This window comes from Lycium barbarum, chromosome 4 (assembly GCF_019175385.1).
Source record: "Lycium barbarum isolate Lr01 chromosome 4, ASM1917538v2, whole genome shotgun sequence".
NCBI lineage: Eukaryota > Viridiplantae > Streptophyta > Magnoliopsida > Solanales > Solanaceae > Lycium > Lycium barbarum.
Window position 1 is genome coordinate 54,239,209 of NC_083340.1, and position 16,159 is coordinate 54,255,367.

Below are 16,159 nucleotides of genomic sequence, written 5' to 3' on the forward strand. Positions count from 1 at the left end.
GTAGATCAAGTCATTTGAAGGACATCATAGTCTCATAGAAGAGTTAGGTATTTGGCCAAAGAACCATGCCTTATGAAAGAAAGGTTAGCCTTACATACCTTTTTCGTTCACTATTTTACACTTGCGCGTTCACCTCCAATGCTAGTGTTTCTACCTTCATTAAAGTCATACTATCATTAGAATCGATAGCTAGCATATCTGACCAAAACTAGAGAAAATCGGACAACCTCTCCTTTATTTATATGACATTCCTCCATAGAGTATATCAACTCCCAAACGTCAATAATGCATTCACAATACCATAACAATAATCATTATGCATCCACATTATCCATATTTCTAGACTTACTTTCAATTACTCATATCCATGGCTATAACACACAACTATGTCCATTCACGTACATTTCTCATCTCATGTTCTCATCATCATTTATAACACATTTACATCACAATACATCAAGACTCATAACTCAATTCAAACTATTTCTCGAAATGACACTACTCCACATTCATGACCCATTTTGCCATACCTCTCTACAATCCAAGTATTTCAACTCTTAAATACCTTAAACAACATAGAAACACCATAAATCTTACCTTAGATGTCGTAGGAACAAGCCTTGGTTGATAATACTCCACTTGAGCAAAACCCTAGTTTATCTCCAATGAGATTTCTTGACTTGTATGATCCTTAATGGGTTTTCTTATACTTGATTCACTTAGTTTATGTTGTTGATCACCAAGTATCCTTGAATTCTTGTGGAATTTATGTAGAGAGATGTTTTAGAGAGAAGGGGTGTCATGTAGAAGTGAAATGAAATGAAATAATAAACTTGGTCCCCTTTTTAATAACCCAAAATCTGATCTGAAGTGAACAGTCGTCGAAAGTGCACAGTGGCCGTAAACCCAGTTTACGGGCCATATTCTGGTTTACGGTTCGTCTTTCACGACCGTATTTAAGCATAACAGAACCAAAAAGGTTTGTTGGAGGTCATGGTGGTTTACGGTCACAATTTACGGGCTGTATTTCAATTTACAATCCGTATTCTGAGTCGTATTTAACCATTTAGACATTTGGCAGAAAGTTGAAGTTTTGGAATGTTGAAAGACGATAGCAGTTTACGGTTCGTAAACCACTTTACGGGCCGTATTCTATTTTACGACCAACTGGGCCGAAGTGAAAATCTGCAACTTTCGCATTTTCAAAACTCATAAGTAGTCATCCCCTTCTTAGTAAAACACCGTACACTCATACTCTTCGTTGGTCTATTTATTGTACGCTCACGGAAAAATTTCCGAGGTGTAACATGATGCTTCCTGGATGTGAGTTGAGGACGATATGATGATGATAATGTACTATATGTATATACTTGCATATGATTTTTCAAACTCATGCATTGCATAGTGTACATCCTCAGAGTCTCAGGTTGTTTCTGTTGCTTTACATTTATATCTTGATTATGTTATTGTCTTTCCGCCTTACATACTCAGTACTTTTAACCATACTGACGTCCCACTTCACGGGATGCTGCATTTCGTGCTGCAGGTCCTGACAAAGTATTTGGAGGCTCCTTGGTGGGGTTCTATAGTTTAGCGTATAGTCGAGAAGCTCCATAGTTCCGGACTTGCTTGTTGTTGGGTATACATATTTCATATTTATACATATATCGTATCAGTATGGCGGGGCCCTATCCCGACTAGTATGACACGTGTTTACTCTTAGAGGCTCATAAACAGGGATTGGTATGTAGATGTCATGTATGGCCTAGCCGGCCTTAGTCGAGTTTTAATATTTTTGCTATAGCCTTGCCGGCCTTATGATATATGATTGATGTTAGTGGCAGCCTTGTCGGCTTGCATATCTGTGTGTGTGTGTGTGCGCGCGCGCGCGCATGTGTCTAGTATCGTGTTGGGCTTTTTCTGCTTACACGTGGCTGGTGCCATATTATAGTTACATCATATAATCTCTTGTAGTTGTTGAGATGTAGATTATGCTTGTATACACTCCAGATGGTGCTCGGTAAGTCAAGCCGGGTACCGGTCATGCCCCACGGGGCAGGTGTGACATTAAGCCTCCAGTTTCATCTATTTCTTCAAGGATCTCTTTGCCCTTATAAGTCACAGTGGTTTTGTTGTAGTTCCATGGGACAGTTTTCATGTTTGTCACGGGAAGTTGTGTCGTCTGCTTTATCACTAATGGTTCTGTCAACTTTCCTATGTGATTCTGATTTTGACCGAACCTTGGAAAACCACTGACAACGTATAATTTTGGTCCAGTCACTGATATCTCTTTTTTCTTTGTAGTTCCAGGGACATACAATATCAGTTTCGTCGAGCCTCTGAGATTTGAATCAGAACTTGCACTTTTTACAGTCCATGGTGCTTCTCGTACGGATTTTGTTATCATAACCAACCCCTCTTTTGAGGTGCTAATTTTCATTATTGTTCTGCCTGTTTGTTTGTATTCATTATCGACACAGATCATTCCAACAACAAGGGTATTGTTGTGAGCAGGAAGTGGGTTGTTAGAGACATTCAGTGCATCCTCGTCATGTATTACAATTGCCTTATCATCAATTAGCTTCTCAATGGCTCTCTTTAGAGTCCGACAATTTTCTGTGCTATGACTTTGAGTGTTAGAATGATACTCGCACCTGACAGTTGGGTCAAAGCCTTTTGCATTTAGGTTCACATTATGTGGCATGATAGGTTCAATAAAACTCAATTGTATCAATTTCCGTAACAGGCTTGTGTATGATTCCCCAATCGGGATGAAATTCTCTCTCTATCCTTGGTCTCTTACTTAATCGATCCTAGGACGCAGATTATAAGTTGGTTGGAAATTTTGATGTTGGGGACGAAAGCCTTGTCGAGCAGGTGCCCTCTATTGTTGGTGTTGAGGAGGTCGACCATATGCCTGGGTGTTGAAAATCGTATATTAGCGTGAATCAAGTGGGGATTCTGCTGCGGATAAAAATGTTGAGGAGAATTGGATTGTCCTTGTTGGACTTGGTCATAAGGGTGGTTTGTCCCGTTTTGAACACCCTTGAACCCAGACGCTATCACGGATCTTTTGTTACACGTCGGAAAATTTTCCGTTGATACACAGTGAATGGGCTAACGAAGAGCATGAAGTGTATGGTATTTCAATAACTAAATAATGACATTTGATGACCCTAAGTAAGATTTCAAAGACATCCAATGTTAGACAAGAAAGTTGCCAAGAGAAGGCAAGGCACAAGATAGGTATCGACGAGAATTGTGAGTAACAAGTTGATGACGGCTTAATAATGTTATGGGGAAGAGTTATAACGTCCCTTAGATTGTTAATGAAGTGTTGGACAAGCGTTAAGAAGATCCCATAAGGATTAGAGATCAAACGAAGTAGCGAGAACAAGTTCAGTGGACTGATGGGTTATACGGCTCATTATACGGACCGTATAATGGAACGCAGAACCATCACAGCGAGGATCACTCACTGGTGGGATTATACGGTCAGTTATACGGACCGTATAAATTTATACGGCCCGTACAATGGACCGTATAATGGTCACCGAGACGAGTGGATGAAAGGTCCATTTCACGGTCCCTTATACGGACCGTATAAATTTATACAGCCCGTATGATGGACCGTATAATGGTCCCGACAGATCAGATTTTGGGTTATTAAAAAGGGGACCAAGTTCATTATTTCATTTCCACATTTCACCCATTCTCTCTAAAACATCTCTCTACATTTTTTTCCATAAGAATTCAAGGGTTATTAGTGATCAACAACATAAATTAAGTGCATCAAGTGTAAGAAAACCCATTAAAGATCATTCAAGTCAAGCAATCTCATTGGAGATGAACTAGGGTTTTTACTCAAGTGAAGTATTACCAACCAAGGCTTGTTCCTACAACATCTAAGGTAAGATTTATGGTATTTTTATGTTGTTTAAGGTATATGAGAGTTGAAATACTTGGATTGTAGAAGGATATAGAAAAATGGGTCATGAATGTGGAATAGTGCCATTTTGAGTAATAACTTGAATTGAGTCATGATTCTTAATGTGTTGTGATATAAATATGTTATAAATGATGTTGAGAACATGGGATGAGAAAATGTATATGAATGAATGTAGTCGTGTGTTATGACCATGGATATGGGTGATTGACAATGAATTGAGTAATGTGGATGAGTAAAGATTATTGTTAGGATATTGTGAATGCATTATTGACGTTTGGGAGTTGATATACGCTATGGAGGATTGTCGTATAAATAATGGAGATGCTGTCCGATTTTCTCTAGTTTTAGTCATGTATGCTAGCTATCGATTTCTAATGATAGTATGACTTTAATGAAGGTAAAAACGTGAGCATTGAAGAAGCACGTGCAAGTGATAGAATAGTTGAACGGAAAGGTATGTAAGGCTAACCCTTCTTTCATAAGGCATGGTTCATTGGCCAAACATCTAAATCTTCTATAAGTCTATGATGTCCTTCAAATGATTCGATCTTCCGAGCTAGTAAGCTCACGATTCTTGATATGCTATGATTGTACTAAGTTCCTCATATGACGAGTAAGCCTATAAAGATAGAGGCAATGAATGACGATAATAGTGATAATGATATTGATAATGACTATAATGGTAATAGCGATGACCATAACGATGACGATGATGATAGTGATGATAATAGTAAAGATGCTTACGAGCTATTGTGTATATGTATCTATGTATGACTATTATGGGACCTCGAGCTTATAAGGCTGGGTAGAATATGTATGTATGTTTATGTAATGCGCGCGCACCACTGCAGTTGGGTACGGACAACACTGAGCCTTGGTAGGGCCAGGTATGTATAACACTGAGCCTTGGTTGGCCAGGTATGTATGATCACCGAGCCTAGCTATGGTCGGGTACGTGAAACACCGAACTTTCGCGGTCGGGTATGCTATGTAAATGATATATGTATGATATGAATATGTACATGTTATGGATAGGTACATGATATAGATATGAGTACGAAATACGAATATGATACGATTATGAATAAGAATATGTACATGATATGAATACAAATAAGGTATGTAAATGAGTACGGATGTGGATATGGATGTTTTTACACAATTACGCACTCGAAATAGAAAGTTCCTATGTAAGGCAAGTAAGTGCTTATGACGATGATTCCACTATCTCCCATCTTATGCTATTTCTTATGTTACTTATTGTGCTTCTATATTGATATTGATTATGCTTTACATACTCAGTACATTCTTCGTACTGACGTCCTTTTGTTTGTTGACGTTGCGTCATGCCCGCAGGTACACAGGGAGACAGACTTGATCCATAGCTACATTCTCCGGGATTACATAGCGGAGCTCTATTTCATTCGGAGCTATAGCTTTTGGGTACTTAATCTTTTGTGTACATAAATATGGGCATAGCGGGGTCCTGTCCCGCTTATGTGATATGATGTACTCTCCTTAGAGGCTTGTAGACATGTGTATATGGTTAGATCTGTTTGGCCTTGCCGGCCTATATTCTGTATATCATTTTGTAGCCTTGTCGGCTTACGTACATTGATATGGGCATAGATGTCAATGATGATATAAAGGCATTGTTGTCCAATGGGACTAGTATGATTGATGGATAGGAATATATGTTTTATTATGTGGCTCACCTAGATGTAAGTGAAAAAGTACGTTAAGGGGTGCCCGGGTGGGCTAGCACCGGGTGCTCGTCGCGGCCCCTAGTCGGGTCGTGACAAAAGTGGTATCAGAGCAGTTCAGTCCTAGGGTGTGTCTACGAGCCGTGTCTAGTAGAGTCTTGGTTATGGGTGTGTTGCGCGCCACACTTATAAATAAGAGGTTGCCGGCATTTTAGAAATAAATGACCTTCTTTCTTCATAAGAATCGTGCAATAGAGCTATGATATAAGAACTTCTTGTTCCTTAACCGTGTGTTGTGTATTTCAGAAATGCCTGTAAAGAGAAAGGCTACGACAGCCCAAAAGGGCAAGACGGTGGCAGAAAAGCGGGCTGAAAGAGCACTGCCACCGGTAGTAGAGGAAAGTGAGTCCCAGGGTGCGGCTCAATCTCAATCCTCCCATTCAGTACCTATATTAGAGGAGCGTGAGGGAACCTCAACTCCTGCTCTAGCACCTCCGGCTCCTCCACTGGATGCTTCAGGCCAAGATGTGAAAGAGGCCATTCATTTGCTTACTCAATTGGTTGCTGCCCAGACTCAGCGGCAAAGCACGGGGCAAGGTGATAGGGCTGTTAGTGCAAGGGCCCGTGACTTCATTACCTTGAACCCTCCGGAATTCTTTGGATCAAAGCCGGATGAGGACCCTCAAGATTTTATCGATGGTATGTTGAGGACGCTCCGGTTGATACATGCTTCGGACACTGAATCGATGGAGCTAGCATCGTATAGATTGAGGGACGTCTCGATCCATTGGTACACGGTTTAGATGGCTTCACGGGGAGCCAATGCACCTCCCCCGGTATGGCAAGAGTTTGTTGATGCTTTCCTCCGACACTATATGCCTCCGGAAGTTCGGCGAACTAGAGTCGATAAGTTCTTAAATTTGAGTCAAGGTAGCATGAGTGCTTTAGAGTATAGTCTCCGCTGCAATTCTTTGGGGAGGTATGCTTCGGCCATGGTAGCGGATATGGGCGACCGAGTGCACCGATTTGTGAAGGGCCTAGGGCCACATTTGATGGATAGGTGCTTGACTGCGTCCCTTCAGGACAATATGGATATTGCACGCATTCAGGCCCATGCTCAGAACTTAGAAGAAAGTCTGCAACAGAAAAGATGTAAACGTGAGCATGATAGGGGACATGGCAAGAGAGCCAGATCTTCGGGTCCAATGAGCGAGTTCAGAGGTGGGCACATACAGTAGTTTTATAGGCATTCAGGCTATTCTATGACCAGTGCACCTCCGCGGTTTTCAGGCTAGAGATTTGATAGATCTACTCGTTCCGGGCCGAGTTAGAGTTTCTCGGGGTCTCAGTTCAGAGGTGATTTGGGTCAGGCGAGGCCACCAATACCATGATGTTCCCAGTGTGGGAAGTTACTGTCACGACCCAACCCCGTAGGCCGTGACTAGTGCCCGATCTGGGCACTCAAACGCATTCCAGTATATAGCAGAAGCCGACAAGGTTTTATTTCAAATTTAGCTAATTTCCAGAAAAATTTCGGCAGAGTCTCCTTTGTATTACGGACTATCCCAAATACCCTGCACGCAGAAAATACCAACAAAGGCCACACAGGGCCAACAGAGCAACATTTAAATATATGCGGACCGGCCGCCGCGGCGAATGGGATCACCCAAACACAACATATACACACATCTGTACAGAAAGACCCCAACCCACAAACATGTCTACAGACCTCTAAACAGACCAACAGAATCATATGGTGGGACAGGGCCCCGCCGTACCCATGAACGAGAATATACATATATAGAAGTGACAGACTGTACCAAAAGATGGCTCTGAATAAAAGAGCGCTCCAAATGGCAGAAAAGATATCCTAGACAGACGGATCGGCAAACCTGTCGTCGGTACCTACGCGGCATGAAAACGCAGCCCCCGAGGAAAGGGGGTCAGTACGAAATATGTACTGAATATGTAAAGCCTGAATTACAGAAACAAACTCATAACTGGTACAGGACGTGTAGAAAGTAAACAGAAAATCCAAAGTATGAGATATATATTTTCAAACATGCAGAGTGGGTACAGAAACATATGTCATATCAAATCCGGCCCCTGTCAAGGGACTCAGCAGACAGAACGTGGCCACCCTCCCGACGTTGGTGCCACAACACAGAAGAATCAGAAAAGGGGCATAACCCCGTATCATAATATGTCATATCAAATGGCCATAGCAAATCATATCAGAATAAGCGAACATGGCACAGCATACTCCACAAACCCATGTACGCGTATACCTGCCCCCTCACATCGAGGCACGGCGAACAATGCAAAGGATCACGCTTGACAACATATCCTGGCCCGGGCTCAGTGTGGGAAACATTGGGGCAACCACGAATGGAGTAGTGAGAGACTAATGCAATTAAAATATCATAAAGGTTTCCGTAGACTCGATGAGGCATATCAAAGACAAACCGACCCAATGAAGTCGAGCGGGATCATAATAATTACAAAAGTACAACCTTTCTGAAATCGTTCCGAGTGTTAAAACAGGTTATCAGACTTAATGGTATATTTGAAACAATGTTTGTTAGGTAGTTAAAATAGTAGTCCAAACATTTCTTTCAAAAACCGCTCGAAAATAAGACTTAAGTACAATAAGGGAAAAACCGGGAATAGCGGGCCCACCTCGGGACAAGCAAGGCGGTGGGCTCAAATTGCATATGTTAAGCTTACGGGGTCACCTACAGAGGTTCTACGGACGTTCTATAGCTTTCCAAGTAGTTTAGGGAAAGTTTGCATGATTATCAAGAATACAACCCAAAAGAGCTCAATCTTACTGAAGGAAAACGCGAGATTTTCAATTGCGGATTCCGATGGGCAAAAAGTCTTTCGAGGCCCGAATCCGATTCTAATACACTTAGGCATGCCAAAAGAAGGATCGGGGTAGCTTCACATACCTTTTGAGCTTTTTAAGCCTATCCCATCTCACTTCCCGTTTCGTCAAAAATCTGCAAATGGTCACATTTACCAATTATGAGTTATGGATGCCATAAATTCAACTTAATGCATACTTGCCTACCGAAATTTCGGCAGCACTTCCCCTATACATATAGCACCCCCGAGAATTCAACTCGGCTCAAAACCATCAACAACAACCCAAACAACAACATCAACATCAACAACAAACATTAGAGACACAATATCCTTCAACTAGCCATCATTCTAACAAAGTGACATAACCTTCACTCCAACCTAAATCTTTAAACTAATATCAATGATTTCACATTCATTATCAATCAAGATCATCACAATATAGTTTTAGAAATATCTCATATCGTTTCCTCAAGTTATACACACGATATACATAATATACAACTTTCCGCCAAAGTCACAACTTGTTCAAAACATCAAATCTTTGGCATACATATTAATAACATGTTTCCAACTTCCAAATAACTTCATTTTCCTAATATCGGAAAATCATACTAAAACGACATAAGTTTCTACATTCCATTTCAATACAAACTTATATCATGCTATCTTCATTTACATTGCAAGCATCACAATAACACACTAACACACTAAGCAACTCAATCCATTTTCCATTCCAACTTCAACATAGTACACGGCCATATGCCCTTCTATCAACATCAACTAAATTCATGCAACTTTCAATTCCAATATGCATTTCATCACAACCACAACTAAGATATAACATGAATTCTATACATTGTGGCTATACAACATATACATACTCACGGCCATATAGCTATAACACACACCCACTTTGCAAACTTCCATTTCTTCACACAATCAACACATTTCTACATACCACAACACAAACAAGACTTCATAACACAAAGATAAGGGATAAATTCTTACCTTTTCCTCAAGTCTTCTTCACTTGGAGGTATGATCACTTTGATGAATCTAATGCTTCTCTCTCCAAACCAACTATACCAAGTTACAAAGGAACCTTGAATTAGTGGAAATCCAACAAGGGAAAAAATTTTAAGACAAGATTTTTGGTGGCTATTTTTTTCTCCCAAACCCGAAACCCTTTGCTCTTCTTGCTCTTGTTTGTTTTGTTTCATTCTTATCCTAAGTCTTCATCCTTCTATGTATATAATTGAAGTGCTTGGTCACATGACCAAGCACATGACCAATAAAATGGGCTCGGATCAAGCCAAGGTGGCCGACCAAGCACCCCCTTTGGGCCTCAATTCACTTCAATTTTTTTTAGCCCAATAACTTGTAGTCCACGTTTTGTAATTCCCGAAACAAATTTCCGAAATTCCAAAATTTGCCTTTAGCCTTATTCAACACTTCCACATTAATATTCTTTCATACACAACTCCTATGTCAAATAAAAATTAATTATGACCTTATTTCTTACAAGTCAAGAATATCTCCAAACTTTCCAACGTGTGAAAACACGGGATATAACAGTTACATTGGGGTCAGTGTCGATCGGGTTCAGAGGCTTGCTATTCATGTGGCCGGCCAGGCCATATTATGCGTGATTTCCCCTCGATTCATGGTAGAGATAGGACCCAGCCTTCAGGGTCAGTAGTCGGATCTTCATCTCCTATGCACCCTATGGGGCCAGGTTCACATGCGCCAGTCGGACATGGTAGAGGCAGAGGGAGAGTTCCTAGTTCTAGCGGTCCTTAGCACCGTATTTATGCTTTGGCTAGACGCCAAGATCTTGAGTCTTCTCCTGACGTGGTCACAGGTATATTATCGGTATTTTCTCATGATGTATATGCTTTGATTGATCCGGGCTCCACATTGTCATATGTTACTCCATATATTGCGGGTCGATTTAGATGCCAAATGGTTTTCAAAGATAGATTTGAGGTCTGGGTATCACCAAGTGAGAGTTAGGGAGAAAGATATCCCTAAGACAGCCTTCAGAACAAGATATGGCCATTTTGAGTTCCGGGTAATGTCATTTGGGCTAACTAATGCACCGGCAGTATTTATGGATTTGATGAACAAGGTGTTCAGGCCCTTCCTAGATCTGTTCGTGATTGTATTTATCGACGATATCTTGGTGTATTCTAGATCCGAGGCAGAACATGCGGATCATTTGTGTACTATCCTTGGAGTTCTTCGAACTCGAGAGTTGTTTGCAAAGTTTTCTAAATGTGAGTTTTGGTTGAACTCAGTGACATTTCTGGGACACATTGTTGCAGCCGATAGTATCTGGGTAGATAGTCAAAAGATTGAGGTCGTGAAGACTGGCCGAGGCCTACAACTCCTACGGAGGTTCGTAGCTTTCTGGCTTAGCAGGTTATTACAAGAGATTTGTTGAAGGTTTTTCTTCTATTTCTGCACCGCTCACAAAGTTGACTCAAAAGTCAGCAAAGTTCCAATGGACAGATGCTTGTGAATGTAGTTTCCAAGAGTTGAAAGATAGATTGACTTCTGCCCCCGTCCTGACACTTCTAGAGGGATTGGAAGGTTATGTTGTATATTGTGATGCTTCAGGTATTGGGCTAGGCTGTGTATTGATGCAACATGATAAGGTGATTGCGTATGCTTCGAGGCAATTACGGAAACATGAGAGGGATTATCCAACCCATGATCTAGAATTGGCTGCAGTGGTTCATGCATTAAATATATGGAGACATTATTTATATGGTGTCCATGTGGATATTTATACAGATCACAAGAATCTTCAGTATATCTTCAAGCAGAAAGAGTTGAATTTGCAGCAACGACGATGGTTGGAATTGCTAAAAGATTATGATGTTGAGATCTTATATCACCCCGGAAAGGAAAATGTTGTGGTTGATGCTCTTAGCCGCAGATCTATGGGAAGTTTGTGTGATGTACAACCAGAAAAAGGAGAAATGGCTCGTGAGCTCCAGCAGTTAGCTATCCTAGGAGTTCGAGCAGTGGACTCAGGTAGCAGGGGAACTACTATTCAGAATTCGGCAGTCTCGTCGCTAGTAGCGGAAGTGATAGAGCGACCATACGAAGATTCCATGCTAATGCATTACAGAGATATACTCCCTCAGAAAGAGGAGTCATCATTTGAGCTTTCAGGAGACGGAGTTCTCCTATGCCGAGGCAGATTATGCCTTCCTGATGCGGCTAGTCTACACCACCAAATATTGAGAGAAGCTCATTGTTCTCGTTATTCTATCCACCCCGGAGCAACGAAAATGTATCATGATCTTAAGTCTATATACTGGTGGAATGGGATGAAGAAAGACATAGTGGAATTCGTAGCTCAATGTCCCAACAGTCAACAAGTGAAAATCGAGCACCAAAAGCCAGGAGGATTGTTGCAAGCTATAGAAATTCCAACTTGGAAGTGGGAAGTAATTAACATGGACTTCATTATAGGCTTACCCCGTTTTCGACGTAAGTATGATTCTATATGGGTGATTGTGGATAGACTCACAAAGATAGCTCATTTCTTACCAGTCAGAACGACGTATGTGGCGGGTGATTATGCAAAGCTTTATGTGAAAGAGATAGTGCGACTCCATGGTGTTCCAGTATCTATTATCTCTGATAGGGGGACTCAATTTACAGCCAATTTTTGGAAATCCTTTCAAGAGGGTTTAGGGACCCAAGTGAGCCTTAGCACGGCATTTCACTCGCAAACTGATGGACAAGCTGAGCGTACCATTCAGACTCTTGAAGATATGTTGCGGGCATGTATGATAGATTTTGGAGGAAATTGGGATGATCACTTGCCACTCTTTGAATTTGCTTATAACAATAGTTATCATTCTGGCATTCAAATGGCACCGTATGAAGCTCTATATGGGCGAAAGTGTAGATCACCAATTGGGTGGTTTGAAGCAAGAGAGGCTAAACTGATAGGGCCAGACTTGATCCAGCAAGCCATAGAGAAGGTTAAGCTCATACGAGATCGGTTGTTAGCGGCCCAAAGTCGTCAAAAGTCCTATGCGGATAATCGTCGAAGGGACTTAGAGTTCCAAGTTAAAGATTGGGTATTCCTGAAAGTGTCGCCAATGAAAGGCGTTATGAGATTTGGAAAAAAAGGGAAGCTTAGTCCCCGGTGCATTGGACCTTATGAAATTGTACGCAAGGTAGGCAAAGTGGCTTACGAATTAGATCTACCTCCTGATTTGGAGTCAGTTCATCTAGTTTTCCATGTCTCGATGCTTCGTAAATGTGTTGGAAATCCCACTAGTATCGTCCCAGTAAATGATGTTCAAGGGACAGAAAGGTTAACTTATGAAGAAATACCCATTGCCATACTAGATAGGCAAGTACAGAGGTTTAGAAACAAAGAAGTGACCTCAATTAAAGTTTTGTGGAGAAATAATAATCGAGAAGAGATGACATGGGAAGCGGAAGAAATTATGAAATCCAAGTACCCACACTTATTTCAGCCCCCGGAAGAGGGCCAAGATGAGACATCAAGATCATAAGGTATGTATGTTTTCCTTTTATGCATTTGGGTCGTGTGTTGCCACATTCCATTGCTATTATGTTGTGGCCCTGTGAGGCATTGTTATTGAGGGTGCTGTGACAGGATGGTAGTGCCATATTATAGGGGAAACTCTGACGAAATTTTCGAAGAATCCCCGAGTGCGTAACATTCGAGGACGAATGTTCTTAAGGGGGAAGAATGTTACACCTCAGAAAATTTCCGTTGATGCACAGTGAATGGGCTAACGAAGAGCATGAAGTGTATGGTATTTCAATAAGTAAATAATGACATTTGATGACCCTAAGTAAGATTTCAAAGACATCCGATGTTAGACAAGAAAGTTGCCAAGAGAAGGCAAGGCACACGATAGGTATCGGACGAGCATTGTGAGTAACGAGTTGATGACGGCTTAATTATGTTGTGGGGAAGAGTTATAACGTCCCTTAGATTGTTAATGAAGTGTTGGACAAGTGTTAAGAAGATCCCATAAGGATTACAGATCAAACGAAGTAGCGAGAACAAGTTCAGTGGACTGATGGGTTATACGGCTCATTATACGGACCGTATAATGGACCGCAGAACCATCACAGCGAGGATCACTCACTGGTGGGATTATACGGTCAGTTATACGGACCGTATAAATTTATACGGCCCGTACAATGGACCGTATAATGGTCACAGAGATGAGTGGATGAAAGGTCCATTTCACGGTCCCTTATACGGACCGTATAAATTTATACAGCCCGTATGATGGATCGTATAATGGTCCCGACAGATCAGATTTTGGGTTATTAAAAAGGGGACCAAGTTCATTATTTCATTTCCACATTTCACCCCTTCTCTCTAAAACATCTCTCTACATTTTTTTTCCATAAGAATTCAAGGGTTATTAGTGATCAACAATATAAATTAAGTGCATCAAGTGTAAGAGAACCCATTAAACATCATTCAAGTCAAGAAATCTCATTGGAGATGAACTAGGGTTTTTACTCAAGTGAAGTATTACCAACCAAGGCTTGTTCCTACAACATCTAAGGTAAGATTTATGGTATTTTTATGTTGTTTAAGGTATTTGAGAGTTGAAATACTTGGATTGTAGAAGGATATAGAAAAATGGGTCATGAATGTGGAATAGTGCCATTTTGAGTAATAACTTAAATTGAGTCATGATTCTTAATGTGTTGTGATATAAATATGTTATAAATGATGTTGAGAACATGGGATGAGTAAATGTATATGAATGAACGTAGTCGTGTGTTACGACCATGGATATGGGTGATTGAAAGTGAATTGAGAAATGTGGATGAGTAAAGATTATTGTTAGGATATTGTGAATGCATTATTGACGTTTGGGAGTTGATATACGCTATGGACGATTGTCGTATAAATAAAGGAGATGCTGTCCGATTTTCTCTAGTTTTAGTCATGTATGCTAGCTATCGATTTCTAATGATAGTATGACTTTAATGAAGGTAAAAACGTGAGCATTGAAGAAGCACGTGCAAGTGATAGAATAGTTGAACGGAAAGGTATGTAAGGCTAACCCTTCTTTCATAAGGCATGGTTCTTTGGCCAAACATCTAAATCTTCTATAAGTCTATGATGTCCTTCAAATGATTCGATCTTCCAAGCTAGTAAGATCACGATTCTTGATATGATACGATTGTACTAAGTTCCTCATATGACGAGTAAGCCTATAAATATAGAGGCAATGAATGACGATAATAGTGATAATGATATTGATAACGACTATAATGGTAATAGCGATGACGATAACGATGACGATGATGATAGTGATGATAATTGTAGAGATGCTTACGAGCTATTGTGTATATGTATCTATGTATAATTATTATGGGACCCCGAGCTTATAAGGCCGGGTAGAATATGTATGTATGTTTATGTAACGCTCACGCACCACTGCAGTTGGGTACGGACAACACTGAGCCTTGGTAGGGTCAGGTATGTATAACACTGAGCCTTAGTTGGCAAGGTATGTATGATCACCGAGCCTAGCTTTGGTCGGGTACGTGAAACACCGAACCTTCGCGGTCGGGTATGCTACGTAAATGATATGTGTATGATATGAATATGTACATGCTATGGATAGGTACATGCTATAGATATGAGTACGAAATACGAATATGATATGATTATGAATAAGAATATGTACATGATATGAATACAAATAAGGTATGTAAATGAGTACGGATGTGAATATGGATGTTTGTACACAATTACGCACTCGAAATGGAAAGTTCCTATGTAAGGCAAGTAAGTGCTTATGACGATGATTCCACTATCTCCCATCTTATGCTATTTCTTATGTTGCTTATTGTGCTTCTATATTGATATTGATCATGCTTTACATACTCAGTACATTCTTCGTACTGGCATCCTTTTGTTTGTGGACGCTGCGTCATGCCCGCAGGTACACAGGGAGACAGACTTGATCCATAGCTACATTCTTTGGGACTACATAGCGGAGCTCCATTTCATTCGGAGCTATAGCTTTTGGGTACTTAATCTTTTGTGTACATAAATATGGGCATAGCGGGGTCCTGTCCCGCTTATGTGATATGATGTACTCTCCTTAGAGGCTCGTAGACATGTGTATATGGTTAGATCTGTTTGGCCTTGCCGGCCTATATTCTGTATATCATTTTGTAGCCTTGTCGGCTTACGTACATTGATATGGGCATAGATGTCAATGATGATATAAAGGCATTGTTGTCCAATGGTACTAGCATGATTGATGAATAGGAATATATGTTTTATTATGTGGCTCACCTAGATGTAAGTGTAAAAGTACGTTAAGGGGTGCCCGGGTGGGCTAGCACCGGGTGCTCGTCGCGGCCCCTAGTCGGGTCGTGACATCTTTCTTCTTTCTTCTTCCGATTTCCAAAACCACCAACCCTATTTTGAATTGCTAGGGTGGTAGCCTTGAGTGCTACCTGACTCACAATTTTTCCAGACTTGATGCCATTTTCAACCATTTTATCAACTTTAATCGCTTCAGCAAATGTCTTTCCTATGCATACAACAGGTAGTGGAAGTAATCAGGTTCTTAGTCAAGCATATCCCTAAAACTTT